The following is a 16,929-nucleotide window of genomic DNA, read 5'->3' as shown; positions in this document are numbered from 1 at the left end:
CTGGTGCCCAGGTGGAAGTGAGGACACACGTCTGCCTGGGCTGAGTGGGGCCGAGTGTGGGACCTGGGAGGGGGTGCCCCGCCTTCCTCTCTGCTCTCTTCTAAGGTCGGAGGTCCAGGGCTGCCCCGGGGACCCCAATGAGCCGGAGCGGGGAGCCAGGGAGCCAGAGGAAGGGCAGACCGCCGGCAGGGCGGGAGTGCACATGTCTCTCCGTGTTGTTGGGGGGGGGGGGGGGGAGGACGTGGAGATACAGGAAGTGCTGGGGCCATTGCTAGGTTACAAGCGCCACTCGAGGCAGTGGAAATGGTGGTGGGGTGGGGAATGGAGACCAGAAAAATACCCCACACACGACGGGGTGGGGGTGGGGGAGAGCTAGCGTTAATAGAGGGAGAAAGGCAGAAGTGGAGAGGGCTCGAGCCTCCCCCCGGGGAGCCATCGAAGATAATCCGGCCCCAGCTGATGACTCCAACCTGGCCAGTCTCTTGCCTCCACCTGCAGCACCCCCCCCCCCCTTCCCGCTCCTATGCACACCTGACAGCGGTGGGAAAGTGAANGCCGGGCTGGGGCTGGGGCTGCCCTTCGCTTGCTGGGCGCTGCGGCGCGGTGCGGTGCCTGCCGGTGCTCGGCCCTGCGATAGCCCCCTCGGCTCTGCCCGGCGGCGGCTCCGGGCTCAAGGGCGGCTCGGGCCCAGCTTAAGTCTCCTCTTGGCGGTCGGGGGCGGTGCGGGGGCCGCTCGGGCCGTCCCCCATGCCCGCCCGTGCCCTGCGCCTGCCGCCGCGCAGGGGCCGCTGCTTCTTAACCTCCTTTCCCGGCTCCCGCCCAGCCAAAGGCAGCCGGAGCCCCGCGGCCGGCCCTCGCCCGCCGCCCGCCGCCGGACCGCCGCTCACATCCGGGCCCCCGCCAGGAGGGCAGTCGGGAGGGCAGGAGGACAGGAGCCCGGCTCCGCTCCGCACAGGCTCCGCGTCGCCGCTGCCGCCCCGATGCTGCTGCAGACGCTGCTGCCACCTCTGCCGCCGCCGCTGCTGCTGCTGCTGCCGCCGCTGCCACTGCCGCTGGCCGCTCTCCCTCCTCCCTCCGCTCGGCGCGCTCCTCCTCCCGGCTCGGCTCGCTGCCAGGCCACCCCCCAGATGGGGCGGGGGATAACCGTGGGCCGGGTCGCTCTTCTCCGGGGCTCTGCCCCCACGAAGGGGTCTAGGGCAGCAGGACAGAACCTAGCGTGGGACGGCAAGCGCGGGACACGGCGAGCCCTCGGCTCCTCTGAGCCAACCGAGCCAACCGGCCCCTAGCAGCGAAAGGGTTAACTCCCTCCCTTTCCCCCTTCACCCCCCCAGGTTAACTGTTTCCGCGCCGGCGCCGGGGGGGGGGGGGGGCGAGCGAGAGAGCGCTAGCTATTCGGCGACCAGGGCACTTTTTCTTTTCTCCTACCTAGAACTTCTGGGGCCAGAGGAGGGAGGAGGAAGAGGGGAGGATGACAGCTGCCCCGAACTCCCCCTATCCTTGGCATTCCCACCCTCCTCCAGACCAGTCCACCTGAAGGAGGTCCCGCCCCTTGAAGAGCACAGGTGGTTCCAGCCCCGCCCTATTCCAAGGGTTCTGCTCGGAGCCGGGGCTGCTGAGAGGGATGATCTGGCTGATTTCACCTGACTGGGCTTGAGATGGAAAGCTGGAAAGGGCGTCATAAGCCAGCTAGTCCAACCCTCACTTTTACAGACGAGGAAACTGAGGCCTGAGGCTGTAAAATAACTTGCCCGCGCCCACATAAAAATTCATGTTTCAAATCCAAGTCCCCTGGACCTGACTAATTCCAGAGCCAGAGTTCATCCCACCCACCTTCCAGCCTAACTTCAGATTTCCCCCTGGGTCACATAGTCTCCATTTCCGTCAAATGGGTCTGCTGGATGCTTTCCTCTACACGAAGTCTACCTCCAGGTCTTTGAACTGATTGTTTCCTACGCGTGAAATTCCAGCCCTCCCCACCTCAGGCTCTTAGAATCTCCCGCTGCCTTCAAAGCCCAGTTCCTGGCGCTACCTCCTGAGATTCAAAGCTTTGTGTACTGCTCCAAGTGGCCAGCACTCACTCCTTCTTGAAATGACTTTGTATGACTGTATGTGCTCTGTATTTACTTCCCGGGGTACTCGGTTCACCGTTTTCATTTTTAGCTTCAAAGACTGTTGTGTAACACCAGTAGCAGCTAGGTGGCGTAGTAGATAGAGTGCTGGGCCTGGAGTCAGAAAGCCCCATCTTCCCGAGTTCAAATCTGACCTCAGATTCTTACTTGCTATATGACCCTGGCCAAGTCACTTAACACTATTTGCCTCAGTTTCCTCATCTGTAAAATAAGATGGTGAAGGAAATGGTAAATCACTCCGGGATCTTGGCCAAGAAAACCCCAAATGGATTCATAAGGAATCAGACACACTAAACATCATTTTAAAATATGCTCTTTTCTTCCCATACTGGTATAGGGTCATTCAAGAAGTTTTGTCACTTCTCAAAAACAGTGAGGCCCATTAGTAAGTCAGTCAATAAACATTTATTAAGAGCCTAGTAAGTGCCAAGCACTATTCTGAACCCACTAAGCCTACTACTATTCATCTTTGACTCCAGCTCATTATCCATCTTCCCTATCTGTAATGTGATACTGATAGAAGTAGATAAATCCAACAAAAATAAGAAAGAAGTTAAAGAGTTAAACAAAACTTTAGAAAAGTTAGATATGATGGGCCTCTGGAGAAAACTAAATGGGAGCAGAGAGGAAAATACCTTTTCTCAGCAGTACATGGCATCTTCATAAAAACTGAATATATAATGGGACACAAAAACCTCACAATCAAATGTAGAAAAGCAGAAATATTAAATACATCCTTTTCAGACCATAATGCAATAAAAATTACATTCAACAAAGGGCAGCAGAAAGGCTAAAAATTAATTGGAAATGAAGTCCTTTTATCCTAAAGAATGAATGAGTCAAAGAACAGAAATAATCGATAATTTCATTAAAGAGAATGACAACAAGGAGACAACATACCAAAATTGATGGGATGTAGCCAAAGCTGTACTTAGGGGGAAATTTATATCTCTAAATGCTTACAACAATAAAATAGAGAAAGAGCAAATCAGTTAATTGGGTGAGCAATTAAAAAAAAAACTAGAAAATACTAATGGAAAACCCCAATTAATCACCAAATTGAAAATCCTGAAAATCAAAGGAGAGACAGAAAAAATTGAAAGTAAGAAGACCATTGGTCTAATAAATAAGACAAGGAACTGGTTTTATTTTGAAGTGTATAAAAGTTTAACCATTGGTTAGTTTAATTTTTTAAAAAGGAAAGAAGAAAACTAAATAACCAGTATCAACAATGAAAAAGATTAAATCACAACCAATGAAGAAGAAACCAGAGCAACTATTGAGAATTATTTTGCCCAACTCTATATCAATAAATCTGACAACCTAAGTGAAATAGATGAATATTTACAAATATATAAACTGCTCACATGTAATACTGATGGACAGATTTTAGGGAATGCTACATCAGTATAAAAGGCATTCTTCATCCACTTGGTCTTTCCTTTTTGGATAGTCAAACCAAACTCTTTGGAGAGGTTACAAGTCTCTTACAGAAGGATCTTTAAGGTTCCAGGCCTTGATATGACCATCATAATGTCACCCACAAACAGAAGAATCTGAGAACCCTCACTATCCTCAATGATTCCCTGTTCAAGCTGAACTCTAGGCCAGATCTCCATCGCAGCTTTTAACACCTTTGGTGAGTATGTATCTTCCTGTTTTATGCCTCACCTGAGTTTTGTGAGCCTGATAGGCTCATTGGACTGAGAAATGGAAAGACAGAAAGTAGATGTGAATAAGCTACAACATGTAGACCTGTTGAAGACTTTTAAGAAGAATGTGAGGAACAGATGTCATCAGCGAAACACACAAAGAAGAGAAGATGGACTGGTCACATGGCAAAGGCAAAGTGACGAGAGGGAGACAGCTTCAGGGTTCCACTCCTGCCTTCATGATGTCCATGTAAGGAAACCCTCCAGCATATTGAATGGATCCCTGATGGCAAAGTCATTGAAGGACATGGCAAAGCTTCATTAGGTACAGGTAGGAATGGATGGTTGGTCATCTGCATCTCTGAAGGAAACAGCAAAATCAGAGAGTTCACAGATCCATCGAAATAATTGACTTTTCATGTGGAATGGAGCTCCTTGAGGACAGAAGTTATTTCGTTCTTGTTTTTGACTCCCACAACTCAGTGCATATAGGAGGGACTTAATAAATATTTATTGGCTTGAATTATAAAAGCTCTGAAACCCTTTCCCTACTCTCTGTTCCTACCAACTATAACATGAGATTTCATTAAAACCTCACTGGAAAAAGAAAAAACAAAACAAAATTTAAAAAAAAAACCCTCACTGGATGGAAATATGTTTAGCACAACTGCACATGTGTGATCTATAGCAAATTGCTTGCCTTTTGGGGCAGGGGGAAGGGAAGGAGGGAGAGAATTTGGAACTCAAAACTTTTGAAAACTAATGTTAAAAATTGTTATCATCATCCCATGTATGCTGAACTGCAATTCTACTTCTTCTTTGACCCTCCTCTTGCTTCAAACGCAGGTTTTTGATTGGACATCTTCTTGTCATCTTTATCTTGCCTAGACCCAAGCTGGCTTTTAGTGTTCCTGGCGATGTTTACTCAACCCCACCTTTTTTTTGGTGTTCATGCTGCTTTATTTTCCTCTCACCCCCATCTTCTAAATGTGAAGGGGTTAGGAGAGGAGGGATACTGAATCAATCAACCCATCCAATTAAGGAAACACACAAAATATTAGGCCCAATGCCTTTATCAAGTGAAAGGAAAATATCTTGCCTCTTGCCCTGTGTCACCAGAGAATGACCTAGTGTCCAGAAGGCCAGAAGATCTGGGCTTCTCACTGGCATCCTAGCAGCTTCCCTGGATGGTTCAGCACTATGTAGCCAAAGGCAGTGTCTTCATCAGAAGCCAAAGACAAACTAGACACATTGAGGAAAAGCAGCTTCAGGTCTCTATGAGAAGCCCATTAGAAGAGCTACACCATACTCAAGGTAAACATTTTGAGGACTTTATAGAAAAGGCTTCTAGAAGCTGTGACATCCGCACTTTGAACTTGAGCCCACTTTCCCCCAGGTACATTTTCTCTGTACTTTTGGAAGAGTAGATGTTTTCTACCAACTTATACCTTAGTAAATATTCCTTTTTAAAAGGCTTAATTAAGGGAGCAACTGGGTGGTTCAGTGGATTGAGACCCGGGCCTAGAGATGGGAGGTCCTAGGTTCAAATCTGGCCTCAGACATTTCCTAGCTGTGTGACCCTGGACAAGTCACTTAACCCCCATTGCCTAGTCCTTACCACTCTTCTGCCTTGGAGCCAATAAACAGTATTGACTCCAAGATGGAAGGTAAGAGTTTTTTAAAAAAAGGCTTAATTAAGTCTGAGTTACTAATCCATATGAACCAAAAAATAATGGGTAAACTTACTAGTGGGGACTCATGAGCTAACATTAGGGAAAAAAACACCTTTGGAAGTGTGGCCAGGCAGCTCAGACCAAGCCAGGTTTGCCCCATCATGTGGATTGTCCAGACTCCAGAATATACCACCAATTTCTTGTGTCAACTGTGACTTCTTATGATATCCAGGTGAAAGAAACAGAGAAGCATCCTTGTGGGCAGATATCTGAGATTCTACTTTGTTTTCATTCAAAAGAAGCTATCCCAAAATTCCACCTTTTCCTGCAAAGGAAAAAGATTCTTTCTTGGAAGAAATTCAGAAGATTCTTGAAGCTGCAGAAGAAATCTGCAAGTTTCGTAAAGCTGGGGCCCTGCAGCTGCTGGTTGAGGAGTGAGAGCTTGAGAAAGAAAGAAGTCTGGAGGCAAGAATTTCAGGGAGTGTCAGAGGAGAAATCGACCCATATAATGGAAGCAAAGAAAGGAACAGAGAAGCTCAAATGGCTATAAACTGGAAGCTTTGCCTAGGGAAGGAGAGCAGATGATTCTACAGCCCCTGCTGAAGAGAATGAAGCTTATCCGGAGGAGTGACTTCCTTCTCGCTCCCACATCCTCAGTGACAAGCAGACCCAATGGGCCAAATTTGTTTTTATTTTCCCCTTCTGACAAATATTCTAGAGACAGATACAAAACTGCACAGGCAGATCCAAATTGTCTCAGTGTTGTCTGGGTTGCAACAGGGAAGGAGATTACAAGGGTTTTGTAATTTTCTCCACCTTTTGAAGGATGAGAATTATCATTAAGGCAAATTACAAACATATCTGTTGTCCTGCTCTTGGCAGAGTGAGAGTACCAGCAGATTTCCAGAGCATTGAAGGTCTCCGTTACACAAAAGTGGGCTTACCTTCAGTCTTGCCATCACCACCAAACATACCACCTCCATATCCAAGAATTATGAAATCCCAATGTCCAATCATAAGCTATTCGCCCCTCCCCCTTACCAAGCCCTACTTTTTAGCCACATTGTGACCTCCAAGCCTTAAACCCCTCAGTCTTCTCTCCGGCCATGTCCCCTGCTCTAGCCACTCTCTCTTCTGTTCCTCATCTCCACACCTTGGTGAACCAATTCAACTTTCTGCTCTCCTTTTCTCTTGTGTCCTTCACCCCTTTATCATTTTATCAGTTGTGCCCTGCCAAGCTTCAGCCTTGGATCATTCCTAATATCTGCCTTTGCCCTTACATACATGCTGCTGAACGGGGTGGAGAAAATCATGCAATCATTTGTTGGGGCCTGCTGCAAATTTATGTTATACAACATCAATAGGCCCTTTTCAGATGTCAGACAATCCTACTATACCTCCCTTATCTCCTCGCTCTCCTGCTCTCCACTGTGGCTTTCTCATCCCTCTTAACCTCTCATGGCTCAAACCTCCTCCACCTGCCTGCCGAGAATCCTTCTTCGTATTTTACTGGGGAAAAAAATCGAAGCCAATCCTTGTGCGTTCCTTTTCCTTCTCTCTTTCTTGTCTTCTATTACTCATCTGTTACTCATCTGCCACTCTTTCCTCCTTTGTCTCACTTAATGAATATCTTTACTCCTTACCAAGGTCAACCCCTCTACTTCTTCAAGCAATTCCATTCCACCCTGTCTTCTCCAACAGACGGGCCCCTCTGCCTGGTGTCATCCTCACTCTCACGCTTATTTTTAATTTCTCTCTCTACTGGCTCATTTCGTTCTGCCTACAAATATGGCCATGTCTCGTTCGTTCTTTTAAAAACCCTCACTTGAGGGGGCAGCTGGGTAGCTCAGTGGATTGAGAGCCAGACCTAGAGATGAGATGGGAGGTCAAATCTGGCCTCAGATGCTTCCCAGCTGGGTGACCCTGGGCAAGTCACTTGACCCCCATTGCCTACCCTTACCACTCTTCTGCCTTGGAGCCAATACACAGTATTGACTCCAAGACGGAAGGTGAGGGTTCTATTTTTTTAAAAACCACCCTCATTTGATCCTTCCATCCTTATTATCATCCCATATCTCTTCTACCTTTTGTGTCTAAATTCCTGGAGAAGGTCATCTACAATAGGTGTCTCTGCTTTCTCTCTTCCCTCTCTCTTCTTAGTTCCTTATAATCTGGGTACTGACCTCATCGTTCTATCTAAACTGCTCTCTCCAAAGTTATTAATGATTTCTTAATTCTCGAAGCCAGTGGCTTTTCTCCCAATATTCATTCTCCTCTGTCTTTCTACTGCCTTTGACACTGGTGATCCACCCTCTCCTCCTTGGTCCTCTCTTCTTTCTGGGGTTTCTAGGCACTCTCTTGGTTATCCTCCTACCTATATAATGGCTCCTCCTCAGTCTTCTCTTCTGGATCCTCACCCAGATTATGCCCCCTAACCATCGATGCCCCACAGGGTTCAGTCCCCCACTCTCTTCCATGTTTCCTCTATACTGCAGTAGTACCTTGTTTTACTCAGACTCAACACATGTAAATTCAGGTATATAGGATTGACACACAGAAAAAAAATAAAGGCGGAAAAATAGAAAAAAATAAAAATCGACTAAATCCAAGTCATTTCCCCCAGTGGTATAAAACCTTGCAGCAGTTTACCCAATCCCGTTCATTCTCAATCTGAGAAGTGTTAGTTTTCATATACATTGTTTTATACCAAACATTAGCTCCCAAATGAGTCTTTGTCCAGAGTTCTAAGTCAGAACATTGCTTCTCTTTGCTTCATTAACTCTATTTAGTTATTAAAAATAATGTCCCCAAAGCACAAGAGTAGTGTTGCTGGTATCTTATCTCTGATAAGTCCAAGAAAAGTTATAAAGTGCCTATAAAGTTCATATAAGAAATTCTTATTAAATAATGGGTTCCCCTTTATGTGCAACTTCCAGCTACCTTGAAGGGTTTGGGAAGGCACTGGTTGCATAAAGCAAAGTCCTGGGGCAGCTGGGTAGCTCAGTGGATTGAGAGCCAGGCCTAGAGACAGGATGTCCTGGGTTCAAATCCGGCCTCAGCCACTTCCCAGCTGTGTGACCCTGGGCAAGTCACTTGACCCCCATTGCCTACCCTTACCAATCTTCCACCTATAAGTCAATACACCGAAGTACAAGGGTTTAAAAAATTAAAAAACAAAAACAAAAACAAATAAAGCAAAGTCCTGCTGTACTTGGTGACAGCTTCCATGGGTTTTATCTCCATGCTCATGATTCTTTTCTCTTCCTTTCCTACCCTAACCTCTTTGTTGACTTCTAATCTGGCATCTCCGACAGGCTTTCAGACATGTGGAAATGGATGTTTAGTAGACAGTTGATTTCCCCTCACACATCTCTGATGACGGCTTGATATCCAAGATATATAGAGAGAAATAGCACAAATATAAAAGACCGAGAGTCATTTTCAGTAGTTTTGGGGGCAGTGGATAAAAAACAATTAAAAAAATCTTTGTCATCCACAATTATATAAAAATGCTTCAAATCACCAATAAGAAAAATACACATTAAACCAATTCCAGTGTTTCACCTTATAGCCATCAAAAAATCTAAGTGCTGGCCATGGAAGGCCAGGCACACTAATAAACTATGAGTAGAGCTGTGAATTGGTCTAGCTATTCTTGAAAGTAATTTTGAATTATGGGAGAAAAACCACTAAATTGTTCATGATCTTGGACATAGGATTCCCACCCTGGACCTGTGACTAATGACTATATATAGTTCAGTAGTTCCCAAACTTTTTTGGCCTCCCGCCCCCTTTCCAGAAAAAATATTACTTAGCCCCCTGGAAATTATTTTTTTTTAATTTTAATAGCAATTAATAGGAAAGATAAATGCACCTGTGGTCATCACCGCCTCCCTTGATCTCTGCAGCACCCACCAGGGGGCGGTGGCGCCCACTTTGGGAATCACTGAAAATATTTGACAGAAGTATTGGTTCCAAAACAGAAGAATGGGCAGTTGGGGTTAAGTGACTTGTCTAGGGTCACATAGCTAGGAAGTATATGAGGTCAGATTTGAACCTAGGTCCTCTTTTCTCCAAATCTGACTCTCTGTCCACCGAACCATCTAACTGTCCTTCATTTGGATTTTTAAAATCTGGCATATCAATGTTATAGAACACCATCAATCCAGTAAGAAAAAAGTAGAATTCAATGGGAAGACATATGAACTGATGCTAAGCAAAGGAAGCAGAGCATGGAAACAAGAGAAGGAGCAAATATAACTATAAATGAAAATCACATGAAAGCTAGACTGATAAACTGCAATGTTCAGTTTCAGGTCAAGAAAAGAGTTAGTGAAGCACACGTCTTTCAGGGTGTTGTAGAGAGAACCATCATCAGAGAACCTACCTGGGTTCAAATCTTGGCTCTGAAACCCAATACCTATAGGAATGAGGCAAGTGCTCTGTCTCTGTGCCTCAGTTTCCTAAAATGTAAAATGAGGGAGTTGGCTTTGATGGCCTCTGAGGTCCCTTCCAGCTTTGCACCTCAAAACTTCTCAATAAATAGGTAGGGGGTTGACTCTCGGTGTAGAATGTTCCATATGTTGCAAGATACAATGATTTTTTAAAAAATCTAAGTATCAGTTCCAAGGCAGAAGAGCAGTAAAAGTTAGGCAATGGAGATTAAATGACTTGCCCAGGGTCACCCAGCTAGGAAGTGTCTCAGGTTAGATTTGAACCTCCCACCTGTAGACTAGGCTCTCAGTCCACTGAGTCCCCCAACTGCCCCTGCTGCAATGGTTTTACTGTCCTTTTCCTTTATTAAGAGAGAGAGGCTTCATTGGCTGTGGGTGCATAGAGATTACGACAGTGATGCACAAAACAAATGCTTCAGTAAAGCTTAAAAAGGAGATGAAGTTAAATGGCAGGTTCTTTCAGCAGTCATGTGTTCTTAAGGAAATGGGTAAAGCCTGTAACACTGTTTGCTCCTCTCTGGGACCCATGGGGAGCCGTTTCTTTGTTTTATGTGATTTCCTACTGTCTCTGAAATCCATTATTTGTGTTTGGGGCTTGCAAACAGCTCCTGGATAGAGGAGCTGAAAACCGTCCTGGGTGAATGACTAATATTTTTCATTTCTCAGGGTAAGAAAGTGCTAGAGAGTTTTGGCGGCTTTATTACCCACTGGGGGTTCCACATGCTGGCTACTGTTCCAAGCAGCCTATTCCAGCAGTGTTCTAGATGCCAAGAATTATGTCTGTTTAAAAAATAATAAACTGTGTGATGGCTTGTGAACATCCTGGAATATCTGGTTTTGAGAGAGGGTACGGGTGGACTGTGAATCCCTTTGAGTGGCCAGCAGACTCAGGGCCCCTAAGAGGAGGAGCTGGAGGGTGCATGGTGGGAGAGCAATGGAGCATCCAGGGGTGGGATGCATGGATTTGCCCACTGGGTCTTCTTCTAGAACTAAGAGAAAACATCAGCATCTCAGGCCAGCCACCCTCAAGCCCATCATCCCAGCATAAGAGCCTCTTAGATCAGAGTGGTTAATTGGTTCAAGCTCTGCAGAGGACTTCATGAACAGATGTATATAGGATTGGCTGGGGTGCCATTAGACCAGGGGTCAGCAATGTATGGCTCTTGTGCCATATCTGGCTCCACCTCCTGACCAGCCAGTCCGGGCAGAGCCCCAGGATTTGCCCCAGGGGGCCCTTCAGCCCTCGCCCCATATTCCAGCGCCTTCCGCCTCCATCTTCCCCCTTCCGCGGGCATTTATGGCTCTCACGACCAAAAAGGTTGCCGACCGTTGCAGTAGACCATCGATCTTCTCTGAGGAAGAGGGAAAGTGGAGGCCCAAGGAAGAGTAATGCCACCCTGCCTCTCTCGGGAACCCCCTCTGCCCCCCAAAAGAATAGCATGTGGGGATGGTCTCTTTACAGACATTTCTTGGCACCAAACTTCCCTTGTGCCCACACAGCACATTCTCATGTCCCATACATCTGTTTCAAGGTGGCCAGGCTTTATAATGGAATGCTATTGCTCAGTTTATGGAATCAATATTTTTTAAGGTGTCTATTTCATCTGCTTGTACCGGTCACAGACAACTAAGCCTGTATTGGCTTTTGAATAGTTTTTAATTTTCCCATTGTTTTCAGCAAGCTTCCCAAGGGGGCTGGCTAAACTGGGCAAATAAGTAGATGTCTTGGCCTATTGGATAATTTGTTTTATTGTGAAAATGGGAATATTTAAGCTTCTGGATTAGCAAATTGCCACCAGTTATAGCTAAGATACTTAAGCTTGCAGAAATGTCTGGAGAGATAGAAGCTAGCCTCACATCCTGGATTCTTCCGCTCCCTCTCCTTGTGTGGCCATGGCTAACACAAACCTTATCTAGGCCTCAGTTTCCTCACACAATTAAAAATCAGATTAGAATATCTCTGAGGTCTCTTTTGGCTGTGAATGGTACCGTTCCATGTGAGGAAGAGATCTCTGGGAGAAAAGTTTGACAGGTGCAATTGCCTGAACTTGGCAACTAACTCAGGATGGAAGAAGTGAGCCCAAAGAACCAGAGGGAACATGAACATTAAAGGCAATCAAGGCTGGGTGAATAGTGTGGCCAAAGAAGAAACTGTGAAGTCAGGTTTAGAGGAAAATGGAATGAGTTTTGTTTGGGATTTGACAAGAATTTATGAGGCACCTACTATGTGCCAGGCACTGTGTTAGATGTTGGGGAGAGAAGGACAAAAATAGAAATAGTCCCTGCTCTCCAGAAGCTTCCATTTTCTGTTGGGGAATAATCGGGGCTGCAGCTCTTGAGGAAAGAAAGGACAGGATGGCAGGCTGAGATGGGGACTCGGAAGTCACCTGCAAATGGGAGCAAGCTGTGGTGGTAAATGAGACCGTTAAGGCTTTGAGAGTGGGGAGGAGAAGGATAAGACCAAGGGAAGGGCTTGTGTAAATCCTCATTAAAGGAGGAGAAGCCAGCAGACAGAGAAGAAGCAATCAGAGAAGCACGAAAAGAACCAGGGGAGGCCAGGGTTTCTGAAGCCAAGGAAGCAAAGTAGAACCAGGATCCCAGAGTCTTCGAGCTGAAAAGGAGCCCGAGCCCATTTCTTCCAACCTGGGCATAAAAGGAATGCCCACTCTAGCACCCTACAAACGGCCACCTCTCTTTGTATAAACCCTCCAAATAGAAGCAAGGAATCAAGGGAACATACTGGGAGGGGAAACCTGGGCTTAGGACTTTGAGGGGGGTGCCAATGAGCATGCCATCCCTCTGGATACCAGTGGGCATGGCTTGCACACCTATTGGCACTGCATTGTAAGGACTAAAGCAAACTCCTGGGTGACAAGGGGCAGCTGGGTGGCTCAGTAGATGGAGAACTGAGCCTAAAGATGAGAGGCCCTGGGTTCAAATTTGACCTCAGACACTTCCCAGCTGTGTGACCCTGGGCAAGTCACTTAACCCCCATTGCCTAGCCCTTATCACTCTTCTGCCTTGGAATCAATACATAATACTTATTCTAAGATGGAAAGCGAGGTTTTTTGTTTGCTTTTTTTTTAATCTTAGTGACAGAGGATACCCCCAAGGTGACCTGGCTCCCATGGAATGGGGAGGAAAAGTCAGGGAGGAAAAAACCATCAGACTTAAGCCTCACCAGAGCCTTGTGGGTAAAACAAGACTATGCATATGGCCCCCAATGCTGAAGTAAGGGATTCTGATCTTCTCTCTACCATTAGGCAGATAGTGTTTCTCTATTGGTAGGGAAATTGCCTGTTGGGAAGCCCCAAGGGTGCCTCCTCCCTTCTGAGGGGAGTTCAAAGCACAGGCTACTGTCACAGACTCTGAAGGAATCTTGGATCCCTGAGGAATATGGGTCTCACTAGAAAAGAAGTTAGTCTGATTAAATTGTTTATAGGCCATTGTGAATCCTTTATGTGTTCCCTGCAATATAAACATAGACCCGTGAGCCCTTTTCCATATTTCAGCATTTTAATGGGATAGGAATGAAATATACCCTTTCTGTGTACGCATTATTCCCTAGAGTACGGTATGATATCCAGAGACCTCTTTACTTACTGACATGTTCCGATACCTAGATTCAAGCCATTTGAACAGTGTTCTGGTAGGAACCCTGGGTGGGGGGCCTAGAAGGGCCCTTTGAGGCTGGCTCTAAGTTGGGCTCCAGAGCTTGAGCTGCTGGGCAATGCTGCAGATAGTTGAAGCTGGCTGCTAGATCTTTCCTCCTTGGCCTTCTCTTTTCTGAGCCCCCATCCTTATTGGTGCTGCTGAGCCAAGAGAGGACATGGCAGCAGGGATGTGGCAATGCAGAGCAGGGGTGAAGAATGCAAGCTGCCACCCTACAGGCCCAAGGTTGCAGGAGTTACAAGAGGGTTATAGGGAGTTGGGTCCCTCGTGCTCCCTGTATCCTCCTTTCATCTCGCCCTGATATCCCTGCCTGGAGCCTCTCTGCTCCTGCATCTGACATCCTGCTCTATCTAAATCCTTGAACATGGGGGCAGCTCGGTAGCTCAGTGGAGTGAGAGTCAGGCCTAGAGACAGGAGGTCCTGGGTTCAAACCCGGCCTCAGCCACTTCCCAACTGTGTGACCCTGGGCAAGTCACTTGACCCCCATTGCCCACCCTTACCACTCTTCCACCTATGAGACAATACACCGAAGTACAAGGGTTAAAAATTAAAAAATAAATAAATAAATAAATAAATCCTTGAACATCAGCTCTCTAGAAAATCCAAGATCCCACTCAGTAGCTTCAGCATCTCAAGCTCTGGGCTTTTGTGGGCCAGGTTCAATCCTGGGCCAGCCCCTAGCTTAAGCTTGATTGGATTTTCATTTGGACTCTGCCTTTCCTTTTCCAGGAGGGTTGTTCCCCTCTCCCCAATCCCAGGGATTCTCAAAATCACCAGCGTACACAGGCCCCTGGGCAGAGGGACATGAGAACAATGTCTGAATCCACTCAACAGATGGTCTGGACATGCTGATTGAAAATGCCCCAGCAGGGAGCTTCAGAGCCTTGGGCAGAGCTGAAACCACATCTGGGGGAGAGTCCGAAGGAAAAGGGAACCCAGCAAGGTCCAGCGACTTCACGTGAAGAGGCTGACGCCTCTCTCTGGCATTGGTTGGAGGTGGCTACCTCGGCCTCTGAGAACACGTGGAATCTTCCAGTCTGGGCCTGAGGTTCTTAACTTGGCATCCATGAAAGGATTTTAAAAAATATTTCATGATATTTAAGTAGGATTCATCAGTTTCCTTTGAAATCCTGTCTTTTATTTTCTTCCCTGAAAAACGTTTTTCTGAGAAGGGATGGATAGACTTCGCCAGGTTGCCAAAGGGTTATATGACAGAAAAAAGGTTAAGAAAGCCTGCTTTCGATGCTTTTTCTGGGCCAGCAGAAGACCTTCCACGGTGTATGTGTTGCTCATGGCAAGCCCTTCCTGGGCCTGTACTCTCTGGAATTCCCCTTCATCCGTCCCTTCCTTACAAAGGATAGCTTCTCCCTCCTGCTCCCCAAGCAAAGAAAGGGAGGGGGGCTCTTTATGGAATTTCAGAGAAATCTGGACACACTCAGACCAGCCCAACCCTCTTAGGGCCAAGGCTATTAAATAGCAGCAGATATGCTGGCCACTGTGGGGAAAGCTCGAGGCTAGATGGATAGATACTGCCAGGACCTGGCACTGAATGGCCCAGGCCAAGGGTGGCAGCTTTTAGAGAACTTCAGTTGCACCAGACAAATTAGCCCCAAGAGACGTGGCTTCCAACCTATCGATCGCATGTATCTGGCAACCCGTGCGTGATTTTCCCCTTCAAAGTGGTGAAAGGAAGCCCTCCAGTCCATAGGCTAGCATGGAAACCTGTTGCATGATGGGTGTGTGTGTGTGTGTGTGTGTGTGTGTGTGTGTGTGTGTGTGTGTGTGTGTGTGTGTAGGGAACCAATGCAGCTGAGAGGTCAGGCCTAACAGTTTCTTCCTTGCCAACCTTACCAGCCATGGACAGCCACTGTGGACCTGGAAAGGGTAAGACAGCTCCTCCCCTCTCCCCCTGATCCAGAAGAACTCCTCCTCCTCAAATGCTGTCTTCCTTTTCCTCACCCGTTTATGACCATTGAGGGAAAAGGTGCTATGCCGGGTCCTGTCTACAGTGTACTGAGTGGCTGGCAAAAATGCACTTCATTGGGCTCAATGAACCAGGAGATCCAGCCCTTGTTTGGTCCAAGTGAGAAACATTGCAAGTACCTGTTCAGTCCAAATGTCAACTGCTGCCCGTCCTTCATCCAGAACTACGTTCTGCATAGGTTAGGAATTCCCTCGGGAGATTTAAAGTGCTGCGGCTTCCCAGAACTCCTCCACTCCCACAACTAAATCTTGCACAAAAACAGCCCCAGATTTCCCTCTGTCATCATTTTCAGACATGATCTATTTAGGATGCTCCCTCTTAGGTCTTGCGGCCCATAGATGTGCCCTTTCTGCCTCCCTCCTCTTGGCACTAAGTTTGAGGGGATTGATCCTAGGGGTATCTCGGTCCCATTCTTCCGAGCTTGGTCTGAGTGCTGGGCCTTGCCCAAAGCTCCCATCAAGGCTGGGATACTTGCCCCAATGAGCCAAGTGCCCAGGGCCCTCACGTCCTAACCCTGGGCCTGGGATGGCCCACAATAGGCACGCCCTGAGGGTGTGAAGTTTCTCTCTGACCCCTAGTGGCCATTTCCCCAGTTTCCCAGCGAGTCACTGACATCTCTTCTGGGCTGGTCTCAATCCTGGCAAGCAAATGACTGGAACTGTGCTGCAGAAATAGTCTCTAGTCTATGTGTTTGTGCCACTGACAGTGGGAAGCAGGACCACCCCCCGAAGCCTCGGAGGAGGCGCTCTGCCCTTGGACACTGAGGTGATATAATTGCTGGATTTCTGAACCTGGATAAATTGCTACAATTGGAGAAGTGGTCTGGGTCCTCTGGACCAAACAAGCTCGCTGCCTCATTAGCCCCAAAGGAAACCAATGGAGGTTCTCCAGTTATTCCTCCAGACTCTCTTGTACCTTGACGACCCCAACCGAGGTGCTAGGGGAGGGGGTGAGCCGTCTCATGGGAGACATCATGTTACTTTAAGGGACTCTCCCATCCTGAACCAGCTTTGTGCTCCCTCGGCAACTCCGGGGAACTAAGAAAACTGTCCATATGGTAGAGATTTCATCATTTCTCCCCAACACTGCCATCGCTGGGTCAGGGAAAGAGGGAGTCATGGGAGCTGACCCTACGCCATATACACGCCTCATTCTCCTTATGCCAAATCCCTTCTGCCTGTTGATGCTCTTATCCTAATGAAAACGGATTTGCTCAGTCCTGATACATGATACAATAACTATTGTACGCCTAACTTCCCAACATGTACACACGTGCACACACACACGTGCGCACACACACGTGTGCACACACACACGTGTGCACACACACGTGTGCACACACACGCATACACTGCTTCCTTCAGA

This window comes from Gracilinanus agilis, chromosome 1 (assembly GCF_016433145.1).
Source record: "Gracilinanus agilis isolate LMUSP501 chromosome 1, AgileGrace, whole genome shotgun sequence".
Lineage (NCBI taxonomy): Eukaryota > Metazoa > Chordata > Mammalia > Didelphimorphia > Didelphidae > Gracilinanus > Gracilinanus agilis.
Note: the sequence above shows the minus strand (reverse complement) of the source record.